The sequence below is a fragment of the Nomascus leucogenys genome, chromosome 3 (assembly GCF_006542625.1).
Source record: "Nomascus leucogenys isolate Asia chromosome 3, Asia_NLE_v1, whole genome shotgun sequence".
Classification (NCBI taxonomy): Eukaryota; Metazoa; Chordata; class Mammalia; order Primates; family Hylobatidae; genus Nomascus; species Nomascus leucogenys.
The window spans coordinates 111,190,564-111,212,632 of NC_044383.1; the positions used below are offsets into that span (position 1 = coordinate 111,190,564).

At 36.4% G+C, this 22,069-nt stretch overlaps 1 long non-coding RNA gene across 1 annotated transcript in view; it reads right to left on the bottom strand.

Moving 5' to 3' along the window:
- The window catches only part of LOC105739559, a 55,308-nt gene that overhangs the window by 29,121 nt on the left and 4,118 nt on the right, over positions 1-22,069 (bottom strand). The window contains exons 2-3 of the long non-coding RNA XR_004029345.1: positions 11,162-11,329; positions 8,548-8,688 (exon numbers count right to left, since the gene is read on the bottom strand). This is a non-coding gene — a long non-coding RNA (uncharacterized LOC105739559). The remainder of the gene's footprint in view (positions 1-8,547; positions 8,689-11,161; positions 11,330-22,069) is intronic.

A 22,069-nucleotide genomic window follows, 5' to 3' on the forward strand; every position in this document is an offset into this window, starting at 1 on the left:
CTCGTCTCTTTATTTTTTTAAGGTCTCTGATGAAATTCTGTTGCTTTTATAACTAAATTCTTGAAGCACAAAGTCCTCTGTGCCAGAAAGCATTTACAGGAGTAAGTATAACACTTCAAACATTATTATATGGGATGGAACTGTTAGGTACATAGAAGAGGCCTCGTTAACTGGATCTGCAGTTCAATCAATGCACTATAATCCAACTGTTTCAAATTATTAATGGGAGACTTTAAAAACCATAGTTTATTAGAAAGGTGCATATGAGACCTGAGACATATTTCCTCTAACTACTGATCTGTAGCTTGGTATCTTAATTTCTTGTACCAATAAAATCATGAATGCCTATGTAAAGCAATTGTTGAATAAAATAATATGTTATTGGCTATCATAATATTGTTCATCTACTAAGCAAATTAATATCTATAATAGGCAGTAGATTAATATCTTCAATACACCTCAACCAGTAAGTAGAAAAATCACCAAAGATTATGATTAGGACTCTTCTCTCTTTCTCTCTCTCTCTTTTCTCTCTCGGCTTGTGGGCCTAAATAAAGAAAACATGCTTCTGTCTATACCATATCATATTATTTATGGAAATTCTTTTTTATCCTATCCTGACAGTAACCAAAATCATTGCCTCAACTCTCCCTTCTGTTTTGACTGTGAGGTTTTGGTTTTTAACAATAAGTATAACTTAAGAATTAACCAAGTTGGAAAATTTTTATTTGGCATTTATCTTCTCTTTTAGTTTTTGAAAATTCTGCTAAATGTGTTCTGTGTTTTGTTTATTTAGTAGTAAAGAAAAATTGCATAATTTTTAAATGGAAATAATTGAGAAATTCCAAAATCATTAAGGGATTTCAAAATGTGGAAACTTTAAGAACAGAAATGTTGTTCTGGACTAAATATCTAAACAGGAAAGCTAACAAACTGATGTTTTCCATTTCTGTATTTTATTATTATTTTTTTTTTATATTCAAGTTGTCTTCTGTGAAGGATGGCAGAATGTTAGATCTCAGCGAGATCTTAGAGGCCACCTAGTTCAGCCTCTCATCACTCAAACATGAGAACTGAAATCATGAAAGCTAGATAACTTGATTCAATTATATAACCAATTGATGACCAATTTGGCACTAGAACACCGTGTTCTTTCCACTCAACCCCAACTTGAATGAACTATTTAACTTCTTTGAAAAGAGTTATAATTCTATTTGCTTTTATACACTCGTCCCAAGGGTCTAATGTTCCAAGAAAGCTTGCTCTCCTCCCAGTTACCTTTACAAGACACCTTGGGTAGATCTTCAGTAGACACATCCTTCTTCCCTTCTTAAGGTAAGAATGGAAGGGTGGAATTGTTATCTACTATATCCTACCTTTTTATCTATAGACATTGTGCCTTCTCTGAGATCTCTTCAATATATTCCAATGAACTAGCATCACCACCAGGCATTTTAAAATGACTTTCAGCGTGGTGCAGAGGCAAGATGATAGCAAAAGAGAAGGTACTGAAACGTAGGAGGTTATCAGGAAATAAAATGAAATGCAGATAAATGGAGAACATCCAGATACAATTACATTTGAAACCAATAAATCTAAGGTAATAGAAATACATTTGTGTGGATGTTCCATCTGGCAAATTAGGTCAAACCATTTAGTCCATTAAATCACAATAATTTATCCAATATTTTGCTTGCTAAGGAAGTAAGGAAGGAATTTTTAATGCCAAATACATGGCTAAATACTCTCTTCCAGAACATTTTGTAATCATGTTTTGATTGCACAGTTTCAGAGAAACTGCTTTTCCTATCCAAATCCACTGCTGTTAACTCCTTAAAATTATACCCTGTTTCTATCCTAATAACTTCCCCACTCCCACCTTCCCCCCTCCTCTAAGTGAATACGCTCCTGTTTTGCTTCTGCCTTTCCTAATTTATCTCACAGAGTTCCTTGCCAGGATCTTCTGCTCCTCTTGGTACTCAACTGGTAGTGAGAATTTTACCTCACAGTTTCATCCCCATGTTAGTGAATCCCAATTTGAGTACCTTGTTTCTTTTTTTAAATTTTTTTTTTTTAATTTCAGTAGTTTTGGGGAAACAGGTGTTTTTTAGTTACATGGATAAATTCCTTAGTGGCAATTTCTGAGATTCTGGTGTGCCTGTCACCCAAGCAGTGTACACTGTACCCAATGTGTGGTCTTTTATCCCTCAACCCCCTCCCATCCTTCCCCCTGAGTCCCCCAAAGTCCATTATATTATTCTTATGCTTTTTTACTCTCGTAGTTTAGCTCCCACTTATAAGTGAGAACATACGATATTTGGTTTTCCATTCCTGCGTTACTTTCCATAGAATAATGGTCTCCAACTTGACCCAGGTTGCTGCAAATGCCATTATTTCATTCTTTTTATTAGCTGAGTAGTATTCCATGGTGTATATATACCATATTTTCTTAATCCACTCTTTGGTTGATGGGCATTTAGGCTGTTTCCATATTTTTCCTATTGTGAATTAGTACCCTGTTTCTTACTACAGAGTATTTCTATATTTCCAGCTGCCTAAAGAGCATCTTCTCTTGGAAGGGCAACCATTAAACAATCAACACACAAGGCCAGGTGCAGTGGCTCATGCCTGTAATCCCAGCACTTTGGGAGGCCAAGGCTGGCAAATCACTTGAGGTCAGGATTTCAAGACCAGTCTGGCCAACATGGTGAAACCCCATCTCCATTAAAAATACAAAAATTAGCCAGGCGTGGTGACGGGCGCCTGTAATCCAAGGTACTCAGGAGGCTGAGGCAGGAGAATCATTTAAACCCAGGAGGCCGAAGTTGCAGTGAGCCGAGATCACACCGCTATACTCCAGCCTGGGTGACAGAGTGAGACTCCATCTCAAAAAACAACAACAAAAAAAATCAACACAATCACTACTGAGGAGACAACGGTCAGAATTTTAAAGAAAAATAAGAAAAAAGCCCTAACCTCAAAGTACTTAAAATTATCTGTAGATCACAATAGATGGACTAACAGAGAAACAGAAAATAAGAAGAAATTAGTGGGTGATAATATTTGAAAGCTAAGTGAGGTTGCAGGCTGCAAATGTTCTCAAGACTCCAAAAATCAGTGTAAATATCAACAGGTGATGAGAGAAGACTGTCTTCTGTCTTTAGTCATTCATTAAACAAATATTTTGAGGCATATAAGGCCTAAATATCAAGCCTTCTTCTAAACACTGGGGCAGATTTTACGGTAGTGAAAAACTGTCACAGAGTTCTATTTCATATGGAGCCTTCATTCAAATGAAAAGTCAACAAATAAATAAGCGAAATAAATAAAAAAGATAATTTCATCTGGTGATAAATGCTATGAACAAAATAACTCTGGGTGATGTGACAGAATAACTGAATAACTGTGGAGGTTATATTTCGGCTGAGACCTGGATTCGGAGAAGGAAACAGCTATGCCTAAATTGGGCTGAATGGGGGTGGGGAAAGTACATTCTAAGCAAGGGAAATAGCAGGTGCAAAGGCCCTGAGATAGAAATAAGCTTGGCATATACAGGAGTGTCATAGGTATACAGCATAGTGTGAGAAAGTGAGAACATGATGGGATGAAGTCGAGAAAGTAAAATGAGCCAGATCATGTTTTTGCCCAAATAAGAGGTTTCAATATTCATTCTGACTGTTCATGAAAACAATAAATTGATAGCACTTCATTTTACAACATAAACAAATCTACTGAATATGTCATTAGAAATAGGATAACTAGCAAATAAAGCACATATTCAGAAACATAATATCTGTTAGTGTTTTAACCAGTATTGTTTAAGGCTCAGAGACATGAAGATGGTCACTAGAGAAATACGTTATTTGCAGACTAGGGATGCTTCAACAGAAGCTAGGTTAAATATATACACAAGCCATCTTTTGCTTAAAGCTTCAGTTTTTCACATACTTTGACACCAGGAAGGGAGATGTCCTAGAGAAAGACTTTAGCAATTTGGTACTTGAGAGAGCCTCTTGGAAATTGGTCTTTGGATCAAATTATAAATTAATACATTGATATTTACTTTGTTCTTCTTTTGTGGAACTCTACTTTGAATTTTTTTAGCTGTATTTCATCATGTAGGAAACTAGTTAGACCTGAGTGAATTAACAAAGTCTATTCATTTATTCTACAACAAACATTGTGTTCTGACCACATAACTGATCCGATGCTGTAAGCTTCAGTTATAAGATGTACAAATGATGGCCCTACCTTCAAGGAGTAGATGGTCATGGGGAAGAGAGATGAGCAAACAAATAATTACATGACAGTGAAATAACTGCTGTGTTGGAGGTAAGCAGTAGACCATGTGTGTAGAATATTGATACCCAGGAATAACTTCAAATCAAGCCAGAAAAGACAGGAAAGGAAAAATGAGGGAACCACTTGCTTAAAGACACAAATATTCTAAGTCACTAAACATTTATTTTTTAAAAAACTAAGAACATGGTGGTGTTGATAACCAATAAAATACAGTGCAAGACAATGAAAATTTTTATTTAAAAATGTGTATTTGGAGAAAGAAAATCTACCTAAAATCAGTAGGTAGATTTAATGAATGTTAGATTAACTTAAAATATTTGTCTGAAAATATTCCATGAGAAAAGCCGTACCTTCTGTGATTGCTCACACATACGATGCATGTCATAGGACTATGCCATCTGTTTAGCAAATCATTTATTGTCTTCTGGTTCAAGGGTAATTGTGAGATAGCGTACTGATAGCTGGAAAGTCTCTTTTCAAAGTAGTCTGGAAGAGATGCACAGGTGCAACAATTTACAATAATATTTTTAAAACAGAATATATTTCACTCTTTCATGTCTAAATTCCTATAGAGAGCCAAAGAGAGCAAGAAGATATTTGTTAATGGACAATGTCTTTGAGGGACTTGGAGCTTATTCCTATCAGGCCACGTTTCTCCCAGAAACCATCTTCTCTAGTTTTCACTCTGGATTAAATCTGAATTTCTGTATAAAACAATTAGACTTAGTTTGTGCTTTTCTCTCCTTTTCGTGAATAATTTAGTTTATCTGTAAATTACTAATTGGGTTATTGATAATTTTAGATTAATATCATTAGAATTACATTTTAAGATTATAAAGATTAATATGGAATTGAAATTTCCCCTGATGCTTATTTAATTGAATGGGGCACAAAGAAGCTTTCTAAAACATCTTCAAGCAAACCCAACAAGAGTTTTAAATAAGATTACATTTTAGTCATTCTCACAAATAGTTCTGATTTTGTTCCAACATTTTAACAATTTTAAATTGTTTCAACAATTTTATGAAAAGTTTTAAACGTAAAGAAAATTGGAAAGAATATTATGGTAAACACTCACATACCCACCACCTAAATACTACCATGAATATTTAACTATGTTTATTTTTCATTATCTATTCATCTATCCATCTTTCCATTCATTAATCCATCTGATGTTTTTGATATAATTCCAAATAAATTGCTGACATCTGTACTCTTCCTTTAAATACTTGAGCATGCATATTTAGAGTATTTTTTAAATTTATAAGCATTGGCAAATGTATGTATTGATATAACCCAACCCTGTACCAAGACTTTATCATCCCCTCAGAAAGTTCTCTCACTCTCCTTCCCAAGGAATCCCTTCCTCTACTGCCAAAGGCAACTATTGTTCTGATTCTTTCTCCTATGTTTTATATTGACCTGTTTTTAAAACTTCATATAAATGGGATAATATCGTAGGTGCTTTTTTGTAAGGTATCTCTCACTTAGTATAATCTTTTAAAAATGTATCATGTTAATGTGTGTATCACTTGCTTATTCTTTTTTTATTGCTGGATAATATTACATTATGTAAGTATACTACAGGTTTTCAAATACATTTCCCTATACTTCCAGGTTTTGACCATTATGCATAAAATGCTTGTTTTTGTTTTCCTTGGGTAAATAGGTAGAATTGGAATTATTGTGTTATAGGGTAGGTATGTTTAGTTTATATTCAATTGTTAGATCTTTTCATGTATGAGAATTCTACTTGCTCTGCATCCTTAACAATATTTGATATTACTAGTCTTTTTAATTCTACTCATTTTGACGGATGTGTAGCCCCTTGAGGTTTTAAAATGTATTCTTCTGATGACTAATGATGTGCATTTCTTTGTGCGTGTCATTCATCCATATATCCTTTTTGTGAATTTCTCTTTTCAAATCTTTTACTTATTTTTTATTGGATTGTTTAACTTTTTTAGTATTGAGTCATAGGAATTACTTACATAACCTGGCTACCAGTCTTTTTTTTTTTTTTTTCTGAGACGGAGTCTCGCTCTGTCGCCAGGCTGGAGTGCAGTGGTGTGATCTCAGCTCACTGCAACCTTTGCCTCCCAGTTTTAAGCGATTCTCCTGCCTTAGCCTCCTGAGTAGCTGGGACTACAAGCGTGCACCACCATGCCCAGCTAATTTTTGTATTTTTAGTAGAGACTGGGTTTCACCATGTTGGCCAGGATGGTCTTGATCTCTTGACCTTGTGATCCACCCACCTCAGCCTCCCAAAGTGCTGGGATTACATGCGTGAGCCACCGCACCCAGCCAACTTATGTAACCTGGATACCAGTCTTTTATTATCAGATATATGTTTTTAAAATATTTTCTCCCAGACTTCAACTTCATGGTTCATGTGTTCTTTTGATGAGCAGCTTTTAAGTTTAACAAATTGATAATTTATAATTTTCATTACAGTTATTACTTTCCATAATCTAAGACATTTTTGACTATGCCCAAGTCATAAAGATATTATTTTTTGATTTCCTTAAAATCCCAATGATTTAGGCTTTTATATTTAGGCCTATAAGACATTGCAAGTTGATTATTATATATGGAATAAGGTTCAGATGTACTGTCATTTTTTTCAAGATTAGTATCTAGATATTTCAGCACCATTTATTGAAAATACCTTATTCTTCATAGTATTGCTTAGAGACCACTGTCAAAGGTCAAATGGCTGTGTAAAGCATGTGCTTATTTCTGTGATATTTATTCTGTTCCATTACTCTATTGGTTGAACCTTATGCCAGTATCACATTGTCTGGATTAGTGAGAGATTTACAGCGAGTCATGAAGTTAGGTAATATGTTCTCCAACTTTGTTCTTTTCCAAGACTGCTTTGTGTATATCCAGGTCGTTTGCATTTCCATGTAAATTTTTAAATTAACTGGTCATTTTTTACCAAAAGAAAAAAGTCTTTGCAGTGTGTTAAATCTACGCATGTATTAGGGAGAATCAACATCTTTACAATAATGAGTCTTTCAATTCATAAACATACTATATCTCTATTTATTTAACTCTTATTTTATTTCCCTCAGCAATATCTTGTAATTTTCAGTATAGGAGTCTTCTATATTTTTCTTAAATGTACTGCCATGTATTTTAGTTTTTGATACTGTTATAAAATTTTCAGTTTCATTTTATGATTGCTTATTGCTTATATTTGAAAATACAATAAAGTTTGCATATTAACTTTGTAATCTATGGCATTGCTAAATGCACCCATTATTTCTAAAAACTTTTCCATAGATTTTGTAGGATTTTCTTTGTAAACAATTATGTCATCTATGATTTAAAAAAAAGCAGACTAACTTCTTCGTTTCTTCTAATATCACTATTTTTTTCTTGTTGCACTGGCTAAGACCTCCAATATAATGTTGAATATAGATGGTGAGAGTGAACATCCTTCCCTTGTAAGGTAGGGCATTTTAAAACTGAAAAAAAGAAGGGAATAAACTCAGAATAAAAAAATAATTCCCAGAAAGCATTGTTATAACTATTGCTTTAAAGACTATGTAATTTAAATAAATTGAAAATAAAACATTTTATATTTAAATAATACAATATTTAACATTTCTGACCCTCTTAATATTTTAGGATAACAATTTCTTTCTGGTGTCATTTCTATTCAGCCTGAAGAACTTTCTTTAGCACTACTCTAGTAGAGGTAGGTTTATTAGTGATGATTTATCTTAGTTTTCTTTGATCTGAAATGTCTTTACTTCACCTTTACTCTTGAAGGATATGTTCATTGAGTGTATAATTCAAAGTTGACAGTTGTATGTTCTTGTTGTTTTACACTTTAAAAATGTTATTCCAATACATTTTGGCTTCCATAGTTTCAGATAAAAAGGTCAGTAATAATTTGAAGCAGTGGTCTCCTTTATGTAATGTATAAGTTTTCTCTGGTTGCTCTAAAAATGTTACTTATATTTGGTTTTCAGCAACTAGACTATGATAAGCAAATACTAAATTTTCTTTATATTTATCCTGCTTGAAGTTTGTCAAAATCCTTGATTACTAAATTAGGGAAAACTTGAGATATTATTTTCTTAAATATTTTTCACTCCATGATCTCTCTCCTTTCCTTCTGAGACTCTAGTCACTTGCATATGAGATATTTTTCTCTTCCCTTACTGGCTCCTGGGGCTTTTGCTATTTTAAAAAATGTTATCCTCATTTTCAGATTAAATAATTTATATTTACCTGTCTTCAAATTTTATTGGCTCTTTCCTCTGTCATCAACATTCTGCTGTCATTCCCAGGAAATGAATTATTAAATTTCACATATTGTCTTCTTCTGCTAGAATTTTTATTTGGTTCTTTTTTCAAGTATCTGTAGTTTTGCTGAAATTTTAAAATTTATTATGAGATTTTCCTTCAACTCACTGAGTATAATTAAAATATCTGCTTTAAGCATTTGTCTGCTAATCCCAACCACTGGGTTATCTTGTGGTTGCTCTCTGTTGATTATTTTGCTTTCTGAAAACGAATCACGTTTACCATGTTGCTAATGTCAAAGAATTTTGGATTGTATCCTGAATATTGGAAATACCATGTTGTAAAAACTCAATTCTTTATATTTCTCCAAATTGTTGATATTTGCTGCTTTATCAAGCAATTAACTTGGCTAGATTCCAACTATCAGTGCTGTCTCTTTGTAGCAGCTTGCATTTCAGTTTAATTATTTTATTATTAGCTTGGCTGGCTGTAGTGTGACCCGTGCTTCTGTGTTTCAGGGTCAGGCAGGGATTTTGGCAGAATTAATACATAGAATTTATGGTTTACCCTTCTGGCTCTCTCTTTCTGGGATTTTCTCTTCATTTTCTGGCAGTTGATGTTGCCCTAAACTTTGTCCTCTGGGAATGCAAACCCGATTTTTCTATCAAGGTTTCTGCCACCCTGTACGGTGTAGACCATGGCCAGTTCCTAGGTAAAAGTCATGTAAGTACAAGACTCATTATGAGCCAGTTACTTCTTTATGAGCTACTTACTTCTAGAATATGCCTGCTTTTGTACACTATCCAGAGCTTTCAGGTAGTGTGTGTGTGTGTGTGTGTGTGTGTGTGGTTTCTACTTGTTTTATTTTTGGTTTTGATTCACTACGTAGTTGTTGCATGGGGAGGGTCAATCTACTAGGAGCTCACATGGCCATGAAAGCCAAATTTGGTTGTCATTTTTGGAATTTTAAAAACCTATAGAATTGTTAAGTCTCTAGAAGAAAAATGTCAATCGCAGTGTCTTAAATGTCAAGGAAAATATATATGTATTATAGAAGTCTTATTTTCTCTTGAACTAGCTCCCAGTTTACTTTCATAGCCTTCAGAAGAGTCAAAGTCATGATACGACCCCCTTGCAACATTTTATTGTAACAGTATACTTTAGACCTAGAAGGAACAGTTATCTACAGTTGAGCTAGTGTTGACATTTCAGAGACACAAATTCTGTAGAAATGGAATAGATTCAAGTGACACAGGTAAACCTTCTAATTTTACAGATGAGAAATTGAAGACCAAATGATTACGTGATTTAAACATTAGCATACATCAGAATCAGCTAAAGTTCACTGATGTCGCACATCCAATAAGAGCTATTTGGAACATATCTTAGAAATTTTACTTCCATAATATATCACTACATATTACTATCTCTCTTTTGGGTGTATTTACAGCTGTATTATTTTATGAGCTGCTAAGATTATCACGGGGGGTCTTGAGTGGTTGGTATACATAGGACAATAAAATCAAAAGGCATCTAGCTCTTCACCTATATGTAGCTTTGTCTCTGTCTCCTCATCTTTTAAAGAGAATTATAACACGAATCCAGGGGTAGGAAAACTTTATCTGTAAAGTGGCAGATAGTGACTATTTTAGATTTTGTGAACAACATTTCATTGTATATTATTTGTTCAACAGACCCTTAGAAATGTGAAAATCATTCTTAGCTTTAGAGCTGTACAAAAACAGGTGGTAGACTATAGTTTGCCAACTTTTGCACATTAGAATTCCTGCTGTAAAATGTTGAAGCATCAGATGAGGTAACACAGATAGAAAACATTGTAAATCATGTTATTCATATGTGTGATATTATTAATGGTAATAGTTACCCATTGTCATTTGGAGGGCAGTACAAAGGCCTGAGGGAATTGAACAGAGATAAGGTAGGTTTTCATAGGGGAATGAGGTAGGAAAATTCTAGAAAAATGGTGGCAGATACTATTTTCCAAGGAGTGGCATGATCCCTGCACTTATACCATGAGCAAGGTAAGGTAGGAAACACCCACACACATGTTGATTATTTCACAATATTTTTGTAAACCCAACCTTAGCAAAAAGAATCTGGTTGCTTTGGAATTAGAGAAGAATGGCTAAAATCAGCCATCTTATCATCTCTAGCCAAGAATATGCCATAACTTGACTGTCTCATAATTTCTTTTAATGTATTTTTTCAACAAACTTTTGAATTTCTCTCTCAGTTCCTGTTTTTAACTTTTATTTCATAGTCTTTCAAATGAGTATTGTAAATTTAAAGATGATCATGTGCTTGAATTTTCACTACTGCCTTTTAATGAACATAAAATAATTTTGTCTAGAGGATATAAAAATACTTTATGAATCATGATTTTCTGGGAGAAACAAGCAAGTTTTCTCAAGAATGAATTCTTAAGTCAAGTTCATTGACATTTATTACTGATAACATTAAAAATTACCCTAATTTTATTTATTTTTTTCTATGACCTTAAAAAGACTATTCTTAAAATAATAACATAGCATATTTTCTAGAGCAAGGGACTGAGAATTCTTACAGATCTGTTACCCACCATAATAACTGGAGATTAGCAGATCACGACCCCATATGCCTGTAGAATTTCATGCACACATGCCATTTTGAGAAAAACTGGCACCATGATGGACGGTCTCTTAGTTGCGAAAAGCCTGTGCTGTAAATCATTGTTGAGTTGTAATTTCACGATATCTCTCAGTCATGCCTAAAATTAGAAGTAAATAATCAAATAACAAATATCACGCATCACAGAACAAGCTGAATAATCATGTTAAACATATTGACTAATTCTTGAACTTAACTATTTGATGAAAAGAGGGGAGCATTGAATCAACTGATGAGGCATATGAATAATAAGACTATTACATGAGCTATGGGGAAAAAAAGCCCTAGAACTCCCAGCCACAACCCACAGACAGAACAGAATAGTATCAATAGAATCTGCTAATAGAATAACAGAATACAAATCAGAAGCACAATCTCAAAAATGTGTTTATGAGTCACAACCTACTCACATTTCTCATTGGAATTACTGATTTCTATGACTAACCTTGCGACTTTTAAAATGATACTGGAAATGACAAAATTACCCTTCAAAATGTAAAATACAAAAATAACTGGGTTAGCTCTTGTTTTAAAAGAAAGGCATAAAAATTACTTCTATGCAATCAGGTTAACCCAAGAGGAAAAACAACAACAAAAAGAAACCCTTGGAGTCATTTAATTCCTTCTCTGTCACTCTTTTTACTATATTACAGCTATCGCCATATTCGACAGATTCTACCTCTAATGGTGACTACCACCTGATAAATGTCTATCAAATACTTACTCTGTGTCAGGCACAGTTCTATCAACTGGGGCATAATAGGAGCGAAAAAGTCCCATTCTCATGGAGGTTAAAATCTAATGGGAGGTGGAGGTAAGACAATTAACAAATGAAAACATAAATACATACTACATCAGTCGGATGAGTACCATGAGGAAAAATAAGATAAAGGGATAGAGGTGACTGAGGATGAGGTGTTGGGGGTGGTGGTGACATTTTATTTAGGTTGTTTAAGGAAGGCTTTTCTGACAAAGGGATATATTGAACAGTGACCTGAAGAAAGTGGGGGAGTGGAAAAGCAACCTATGCAACATTGTGAGACCCTGTCTTTAAAAAAATAATAAAATTAGCTGAGTATAATGGCGCACACCTATAGTCCCAGCTACTCAGGAGGCTGAGATAGGAGGATGGCTTGAGTCTGACAGACTAAGGCCGCAGTGAGCTGTGATCATGCCACTGTACTCCAGTCTGGGTGACAGAGCAAGACGCTGTCTCAGAAAAAAATAAAATAAAATAAATAAAACGTGTGGGTGGGTGCATATGACAAGCAGCAAGGGCACTCCAGGTAGAGGGAACACAGATCAAGGCCCTCTGGTGAAAGCATGAATGGGACATTTGAAGAAGGTGGCAGTGAAAGTCTGTGAAATGATTGGGTGTGAGGGTGTGGCATGAAGGGTGTGTGTGGCGAAAAGATGGCACCATATAAAAGGCCTGAAGGAAGACTTTGGATTTTAACTTAGGAAGCCACTGGTGCCCCTTCCCACTTCATACCCTATTCATGTCTCAACATAGCAATGCAGCATAACAATTGGCATAACAATAACATAACACAGCATAACAATAACCTCATGTCTTGCCTCCTGGATCTCCTCCCTCTAGTGCATATTTTACTTTGCCACAATATCTGTTTGTTTTTTAACTCAGAACCGATTATGACTCTTCTATTAGGAATAGACAAAGTTTGGGTTTCGAATAAGAGAGAGCACAGTAACCTGAGATTAACAACCCTGGGAAGTTTTCATCCCCTGAAATGGGTTGAACTGTGTCCCCACAAAAGATATGTAAAGTCATAACCCCAAGTACTTCAGAATGTGATCTTTGGAAATAAGATTGTTGCAGAAGTAATTATTTCAGATAAGGTCATACTGGAGTAGGATGGGCTCAATCCAACATGACTGGTGTTTTTATGAGACGAGAAGAAGAAACACAGAGATAAGCACACAGGGAGAAGATGGCGGAGATTAGAGTGATGCAGCCACAAGCTGAGGAACACCGAGGATTGCCAGCAAGCACCAACAGCTAGAAGAGGCAAGGAAGGGCTATTCCCTACAGGTTTCAGAGGGAGCTTGGCCCTGTCAACGACTTGATTATAGAACTATGAGAAAATAAATTTTTGTTGTTTTAACGTATCCAGTTTATGGTACTTTGTTATAGCAGTCCTAGGAAACTAATACAACTCCCTTTGGCCCAAAGGGAGAAACTTTCAGAACCCAGATATGGTAGCACCTATGGCCTTCAATACAGCATACAGGTAAATGGCAGATTGAGAGCTGAAAAAATAAACATCCTCAGTCCTCTGATTACCTGCAGTTACCTTTCATTTGTTGAACTAAATTGAAAGACAGAGGGTAATTGAAGCCATTGATGTGTGCCTCTGTGGATCAGCCTCCAGGGGCACAGAGGGAGGACAAGGGAAGAAAGACAACCTAGAAGAAAATAGAACTATCTTGCACGAAGTCCCTGATATGGTTTGGCTGTGCCCCACCCAAATCTCATCTTGAATTGTAGTTTCCATAATGTGTTGTGGGAGGGACCCAGTGGGAGGTGATGGAATCATGGAGGAGGTTACCTCCATGCTGTTCTAGTGATAGTGAATGAGTTCCCACGAGATCTGATGGTTTTGTAAGGGGCTTTCCCCTGACTTTGCTCTCATTCCTCTCCTTGTTAGTCCCATGTGAAGAAGGGTGCATTTGCTTCCCCTCTGCCATGATTGTAAGTTTATTGAGGCCTCCCCAGCCATGCAGAATTATGAGTCAATGAAACCTCTATCCTTTATGAATTACTCTAGGGTATATCTTTATTAGCAGCACAAGAACGGACTAATACAGTCCCTAAAAAACTTTGTGTCAGCTTATCTTTCCTGCCTCGTCTCTTGTTCTTTCTTAACAAATAACGTGTAATCAGATACACAGGACCATTCGTACAATCAAGACATCAAGGACCAGTGCCACTCAAGGCACTCTATATGTTCTGCTATCATGTAGATTGCTTATATAGTCCATCTTCTAAAATACTTACTGTATTTTCCACCTTCTCCATCTGTAAAAATCTGACTCATCTTCCAGGCCCTCCATGAAGCATTCTAAGATCCCCCTAGGAAGAAATGACCCCTGCATTGCAACTCCCAGAGTCCTGAGTTTACAGTTCTCTAATTGTATCCATCAAAATCTGTCTGATATTATAGTTAAGGATCTGTCTTCTTTATGTAATTGCAAGATTCCTCAGGGCTTGAATTGACCATTTATAGGCCCTATGTGTACCACAACAATGTACACAAGTAGTGATTCATATGCATTAAGTTGAAAGTGATAATTTTAGTATTGAAATGAACCCTAGAGTCATCCAGTTCAATCTGCCCAATTTATAGAAGTAAAACATGAGGCCCAAAAAAGTGCAGGCAAATGGACAATTAATGGAACAATCGAAGTAGGATAAAGATATTTACTTGTATGGTCTGGTATCTTTCCCATACAAATATGGAACAAACATCATTGTCATAAAGCTCTTAATAGAAGCTCCAAAGTCTTACAAAGATAAGAAAAAATAATATGTAAACGAGTTAGGAATATGTAAGTAAAAAGCTTTTTAACATACTTGCATGTTGGGAAATTTTTAGAAAGTATTTGAGAAAATATTTTGAGCTTTATTGATAACACAATCTTTGTAAAACAGCTTGTGGTATTTAACATCCTGCAAAGGATGGCAGCTGGGTTCTCCCATTCCAACTTGGTAGCAGTGTCTTAAAAGATAAATAGATAAAATTATTTGCCATATTTTAAAATAAATACTACTGTATCACTTAAGCTGTCAGTTTCAAAACTTTCAGAATCATTTAATACTCTTGTTGATTTTGTCATGCAAAATGTCAAAACCAATTTCATGTAGCTCATAAATAAAAATGGCAGGTTTCTTATCTATATTACCTGATAAAATGAACTTTCTTGTATGACAAGATTGGGTATTTTTTATATTAAACTCATTCTTACATTAATGGATGCTATACCTTCTCAATGACATCTTTCTGCTGGGGAAAAAAAAATCACAAATGAAAACCTATAAAAGTTAATGATGTAGTGGTTAGTCAGTGGTAGTCAGGAGCTTCCAAGACTACTCTCAAGTTCAATACTGCTATAGAAGGACTCACAGAATTCAGCAAAGCTGTTTACCCACAATTATAGTTTATTACAGTGAAAGGACACAGATTAAAATCAACACCAAGAAAAGGCACATAAAGCATGGTCCAGGAGAGACCAGACAGAGTTAACAGTGGTCTTCTCCTGGTGGAGCTGTGCAAGCAATGCTTATTTCTCCTAGCAATAATGTGTGACTATGTGCATTGAGTATTGCCAACCAGGAAACTCACCTGAGCCTTGGCGTCTGGGGTTTTTATTGGGGGATAACCACCCACATAGCTGACCTTAGTTTCTAGCACCTCCAGAGGTCAAGCCTATACTGCCTGACTCAGGCCCCCACCATAAATCACATTGTTAGCACAGACTATGTGGCATGGCTCAAGGACCCCAAGTCAAATAAAGACACTCCTCTGGCTGGCCATTCCAAAACCTTCGAGGTTACCTCTCAGGAGCTGGGGGCAAGAGGCAAACCTTTCTTTAGGCGAGGTTGATCCTTTACTATACAAGTGTGCCTTGCAAATTTAAAATATAAATTTCCAGAGAATAGGGTCCCCATCCTGTTGTTTCTACCCTGTACCTGAAGTGTCCAACCCAAGGTTCCAAACTGTCTTGATTTATGGTGCTCTTCTCTTATTTTTCATGGTGCCTTTTAGGCCAAAAGAAATTCCTAATAGTAATTGGGTCCAAACAACATAACAGTAGCATTTGCATGTGTTGATAGGTAATGCTGTGATTCCCTCAAGAATTTTTAATGTTCCATGTGATCTTATGGGTTTGCTGCAGTGCTTCAGAACACCTCAACCCATAATTTGGAAAGTTCAGCTCCATATGATGCTTTAAGTTACTACAGAATAGAATTATTATATTGTTTCTTTCCTTTAAAAATGCTTTTTTGGGATCGAAATATGTGCAGAATGCCAGGAGCTGGGCTTCCATATACAGGCAAAATCTGCTCTGGAATGTTTGAAGTGTTTCATAGATGTTATAAAGTTAATAATAAAGGGAAATCTGGAGAAAGGATTATTTTCTCTATTAAACAAGTTAGTAAACTAAATTTTCCAGAGCTTGATGCATGATATAACAGACATCCAGGAAAAGTTTCAATTGTAAATTCAATTGTAACACAAAAAACGAAGACTTGCTTACCTTACTCTGTCTTGGATGTGCATGCAAATAGTAGCTTTTAACACCAAGCTTATTTCTCCGTTCATTGGGATGAAGATTTCACTCAAACAACAACAACAACAACAACAAGAACAACAACTTTCTCTTTCTTGTTCATTATAAAAGCAGAAATAGGAATTAGCATCAAAAATTAAGAAATATTAACTATGACCAAGTTTAATTTATTAGAACACTCTTGCCATTGGAAGAAGTAACAAGAAAATTCAAAAAAGATGAGGAAGGGAAACTGTCAGAACCTCACCTGAGAAAGAAAACCATAGCAGGTAATGCAAATTTGTAAGTACAGAAGGGGATTAACAGTTAATATTTAATTTTGCCCTTTTCATTTAAAAGAATATGCCCATTGATTTCAAAGTGTGATGTTATATATAGTTTTTTTAAATTCTAAAAAATCTCTTTAGAATGATGAAGGAATTCGATTCTGTCACATTCACACTATCTGATGGGATTATAAATTGGTGATAAGTTTCTGTGATAATGTGTGCCAAAAGCCTTGAAAATACATCCACCCTTTCTGCATCAATTTAATTCTTAGGACTTCATCCTGTGATATATTAGGAATGCATATAAAAATCGTTATATGTTAATATAATATATTCATTATATATACGATATATTAACATATATTTTATTAAAATAATGAATGATATATTTTTAATATAATGGAATTAGTTAAATTATGACATAACTATATAGTAAAACACTGTATGGCTGCGAATCATGATAATGTAAAGATGTATTAGTTGCATGAAAAATGTTGAGGATACATTACTAATTAACAAAAGCAGGAAAGGAGTGTTATTATTTTATTTTGGCAATAGTGCCACTTATTAATATATATTTTATACACACAAATGCAAACACTAGAAGGAAATATACCAATGTGTTAAAGTGGTTATTTTGGGTAATAAGTTATAAGTGAAGACCTTTTATCCTTCCTGCCTGACCGCCCGCCTTCCTCCCTTCTCCTCTCTTTCCTTCCTTCCCTTATTTCCTTCCTCCTTTTCTCCTCTTCTTGGTTTCCTCTGTGTTCTAAGCATTTGGGTTTTTATTACTTTTAAAATTTAAGCAAATTATACTGTTTTGCTTTATTTTTAACTTTATCTCATACAAGTTGGCTATTTGGATTTTTCCTTAGGGGATTTAGGTGGAAAAAGAAAGTGAAATGATTGTATTCCTCTCTTTTCCACATGATGAACCCTTTCTTTCATGATTCCAAATTCTCTTCCTCCACATATAAGAGGGAAGAAATAGGAAAGGCAGGATGAACATCACACTGCAACTTTCAGAAGCAGACGTAGAAAAAATTCCACCGCAGACACTGTTTTTTAGGAATTGTTTTTTTAATTAAATTATTTCTATATTTTATACCTATTTTGATAATTGAGAGATTGGTAGAAAAACAAGTCAGGTATTTGCTGTAATTGTTTCATGGCATTTAAATATTATGTATTTCTTCTCCACAATAGTTCAGAAGAAATTAGTTTTGGCTTTGATATGTAAAACTAAAATGAGTCATAGTTTTTCGGATATAACATTTTTAATGAGTTAATAAATCTCAACTCTTTAACGTCTCGATAAAAAATTTCGGACAGTTCAAAATGGCTAACCAGAGGCATCCAGCACTCATCTCCTCCACAGAGAAGGAGGAAAAGAGTAAGTAGATAAACATAGATTGAATACAGCATCGAAGAGAGAACACTGGAATTCAGCAAGGAAGTGACATGGAATATCTGAGGCATGGAAGGAGAGAGAAACAAGGCAGCTGGCCCAGCTGGGATCTGAGAGGAGCCAAAAGAGGCTCCCCACTGTGGGGAAAGGGTAAGGGAGAGATCCCTAGAAGTAGACTCCTGCAGTCCTGAGAACTGAGAATAGTATACGGAGCTGCCTGGGGTCCTTGCAACACAACTGTTCCAGAGGGGAGCTCTTGCTGGGTCTAACACATTCCCCAGACCCAAGCAGCGTGGTGCTATTTTGAGAGCCCCCACTAGCCTACATCCTGCCCTGTGGCCCAAAAGCCCTGCATCTTCACATTCCCGGAACGCTGCCAATATTGATAATCCCCCATGACAACCCAGAGCGCTGCAACACGGAGACGCTGGCTGAACCTAATGGTGCTGCTGCGTTCCAAGCCCTCTAGCCCATGCAGAGTCTTACATCCCAGGGAACAGACAGTGCAGCACACTGGGGAGGATGCACCCAGGAAGAAGTAAGGCAAAATGTGCACTCCCCAGAGCCTGAAGAACACCACTGCCACTGACAGCCAGCCCAGTCACCCCAGCAGAAGGGGCACCATGCACATGTACATGCCTTCAGTGGACCTGGTGACTGGTCCACGCAGATGTCATCCAAGGGCCTGAGGACAGGCCAACCTTGCTCACTGCTGCTATCACCCAAGCACAACAGCTGAAGGCTTGGGGACCAACCCACCCTGCCTGCTGCTTCTGCTATATGAATGCGTTATCAGGGGGCCTAACAGCAGACCCAGTCTACCTACCACTGGTGCCTAGGCAGGCTGCCTGGGACACTGGGGATTGCCCTGCCTCACACACTACAGCCTGTGCACACGTACACTATCGGGGACCCAAGGACAGGCCTGCCATGCTTGGCATCATGCTTGCCAGTGCTCGGGTATGCCATCTGAAGTCCTGAAGACTCACCTGCCCTGACTGAACCATTGGCATATGCACACAACATCAGTAGGTTTGTCATTGCCAGCTGGGCCTAACAACAGACACAGCCTGCCTGCCAATCGTGCCAAAGCATGCTCTCTGGGGGCCTTGGAATTGACGCACCTCATTTGCTGCCACCAGTGCCTATGCATGCCTTCCAGAGGCCTGAGGACAGGCCTTCCCAGCCTGCCAACACCTGTGCAAATAAACTGGGAGTCTGAGAATTGAACAGTCCCACCCACCACAGCCTGCACCCACGTGTAACACCTGGGGCCTGAGGACAGAACAGTCCTTCCTGGTGCCAGGCCTGTCAGTGCTTGCACGTGTCATCTGGGGGCCTAGGGATTGATTACACAGTCTGCCATTACTGATGTCTGTGCAATTCTCCTGGGGGCTTGAGGATGGGCCCTCCCAGCCTGCCACTACCATAAAGGCTGCCACCCACCAACGTGCAACCACAAGTAGTGCATGAGGGCCTGAGTATTGGCCTGCCACTGTTACTGTCATTGTCCATACCACACATGCCACCAAGGGGCCTATGGACATGCCCACTTGCTCGACCCACCTCTGCCACTGTTGGAACCTAAGCAAGCTGCCTGGCTGCCTGCCTGGACCTGCAAACACCAGTGACAGCATATACACCTGGGGGCCCAAGGATGGGTCCAATTGTCCTGCCACCGCCATTACCATCAGAGCTCAATAACCAACCCAACTGGTGTCTCCCATCCCAAAATAGCCTCACCACATCCTCCATTAACAATTGCAACCTAAGCCACTGAGGAAAACTCAAAGATACCACTGATGCTGATTATAGCTGAAGAAATCATACAGAAACTACACACACCCAGAATCAAAGCTAAAGTGCCCTACCCAACCAACACCATAGATACATCTATAGGAAAAAGTCTTTCCTTACAAAAGCCAATCCAAAAAATTAAGAAGTGATTGTTACATGACATGTGCACATATCAATGCAAGGATGCAAGAAACATGAAAAGGCAAGGAAACATGACACTTCCAAAGGAACACAATAATTCTCCAGCAACAGATTCCAACAAAAAAGAAATCAATTGACTGAAAAAGAATTCAAAATAATGAAATTAGAGAAGCTCGGTGAGATGCAAAAGGACATAGATTTAAAAACACAAACAAATCAGAAAAAAACAGTTCATGATCTGAATGAAAAACTCAACAAAGAGATATCATAGAAAAAGACCAACAGAAATCCTAAAACTGAGTAAGTCAATGAATGAAATAAGAAATACAATGTAGAGCTTCAAAATCCACCAAGTCAAGCAGAAAAAAGAAATTCTGAACTTGAAGACCCCTTTTGTGATAATCCCATCAGACAAAAAACAAAAAAGAATAAAAAAGAACAAAGCCTAGATAACATATGAGACAAAAAAGTGACCAAATATTCAAATTTTGGGTGTTCCTGAAGGACAAGAGATGAGTAAAGGCATCAAAGAAACTCCTAGTTATGATAGATAAATTCAGCAAAGTTATAGGATACAAAACCAACATATACAAATCAGTAGCGCTTCTGTACAACAATAATGAACTAGCTGAGAAAGAAATCAAGAAGATAATCCTGTTTGCAATATTTAAAAATAAATAAATAAATAAATAACCTATGAATACATTTAACCAAGAAGGTAAAAGATCTCTAGAAAAAAATCTGTGAAACACTGATGAAAGAAACTAAAGAGGACACAAACAAATGGACAGACATCCCATGCTCATGGATAAGGAGAACAAACATCGTTAAAATGACCATATTACCTAAAGCGATCTACAAATTCAATGCAATCTCTATCAAAATACTAATGTCATTTTTCATGGAAATAAAGAAAAAAATATAAAATTCAAATGGAACAAAAAAAGAGCCCAAGTATCCAAAGCAATGCTGAGCAAAAAGAACAAAGCCGAAAGCATCACACTACCTGACTTCAAATTATATTACAATGCCATAGCAACCAAACCAGCATGGTGGTGTTATAAACACAGACTCCAGACCAATGAAGCAGAATAGAGATCCAGAAATAAGTCTGCATATTTACAGCCAACTGATTTTTCAACAAAGGCACTAAGAATAAACACTGCGGAAAGGACACCCTCTTCAATAAATGGTGCTGAGAAAACTGGAAATCCATATACAGAATAATAAAACTAGATGCCTATCACTCACCATATACAAAAATCAACTCAAAAAGGATTAAATACAAATGTAAATCCTGAAATTAGAAAACTACTACAAGAAGCCATAAGGGAAATGCTGTAGGAGATTGGTCTAGGCAATAATTTTATGACTAAGACTGCAAAAACAAAGGCAACAAAGGGAAAAATAGACAAAAGGGATTACAGCAAACTAAAACACTTCTGCACAGCAAAGGAAACAATCAAGAGAGCAAAGACACAAACTACAGAATGGGAGGAAATATTTGCAAACTATTCATCCCACATGGGACTAATATCCAGAATATACAAGGAATTCCAAAAACTCAACAGTATAATATATATAATAATTGCACTAAAAATTGGGCAAAGGACATTAATAGACATTTCTTGTCTGTATAAAAGAAAGTCTGTATAAAACCAGAGAGACTCATAGACCAATAAAACAAAATAGAGAATCCAGAAATATTAGTAAGTCCACATATTTATGGCCAACTAATTTCCAACAAAGGTGCCAAGAATAAACATTGGGGAAAAGACATTCTCTTCAATAAATGATGCGGAGAAAACTGGAAATCCCTATGCATAAGAATGAAACTAGACACCTATCACTCACACAGTTGATCACAAAAATCAACTCAAAAGACTTTCTTTTATATAGACTTTCTTTCTCA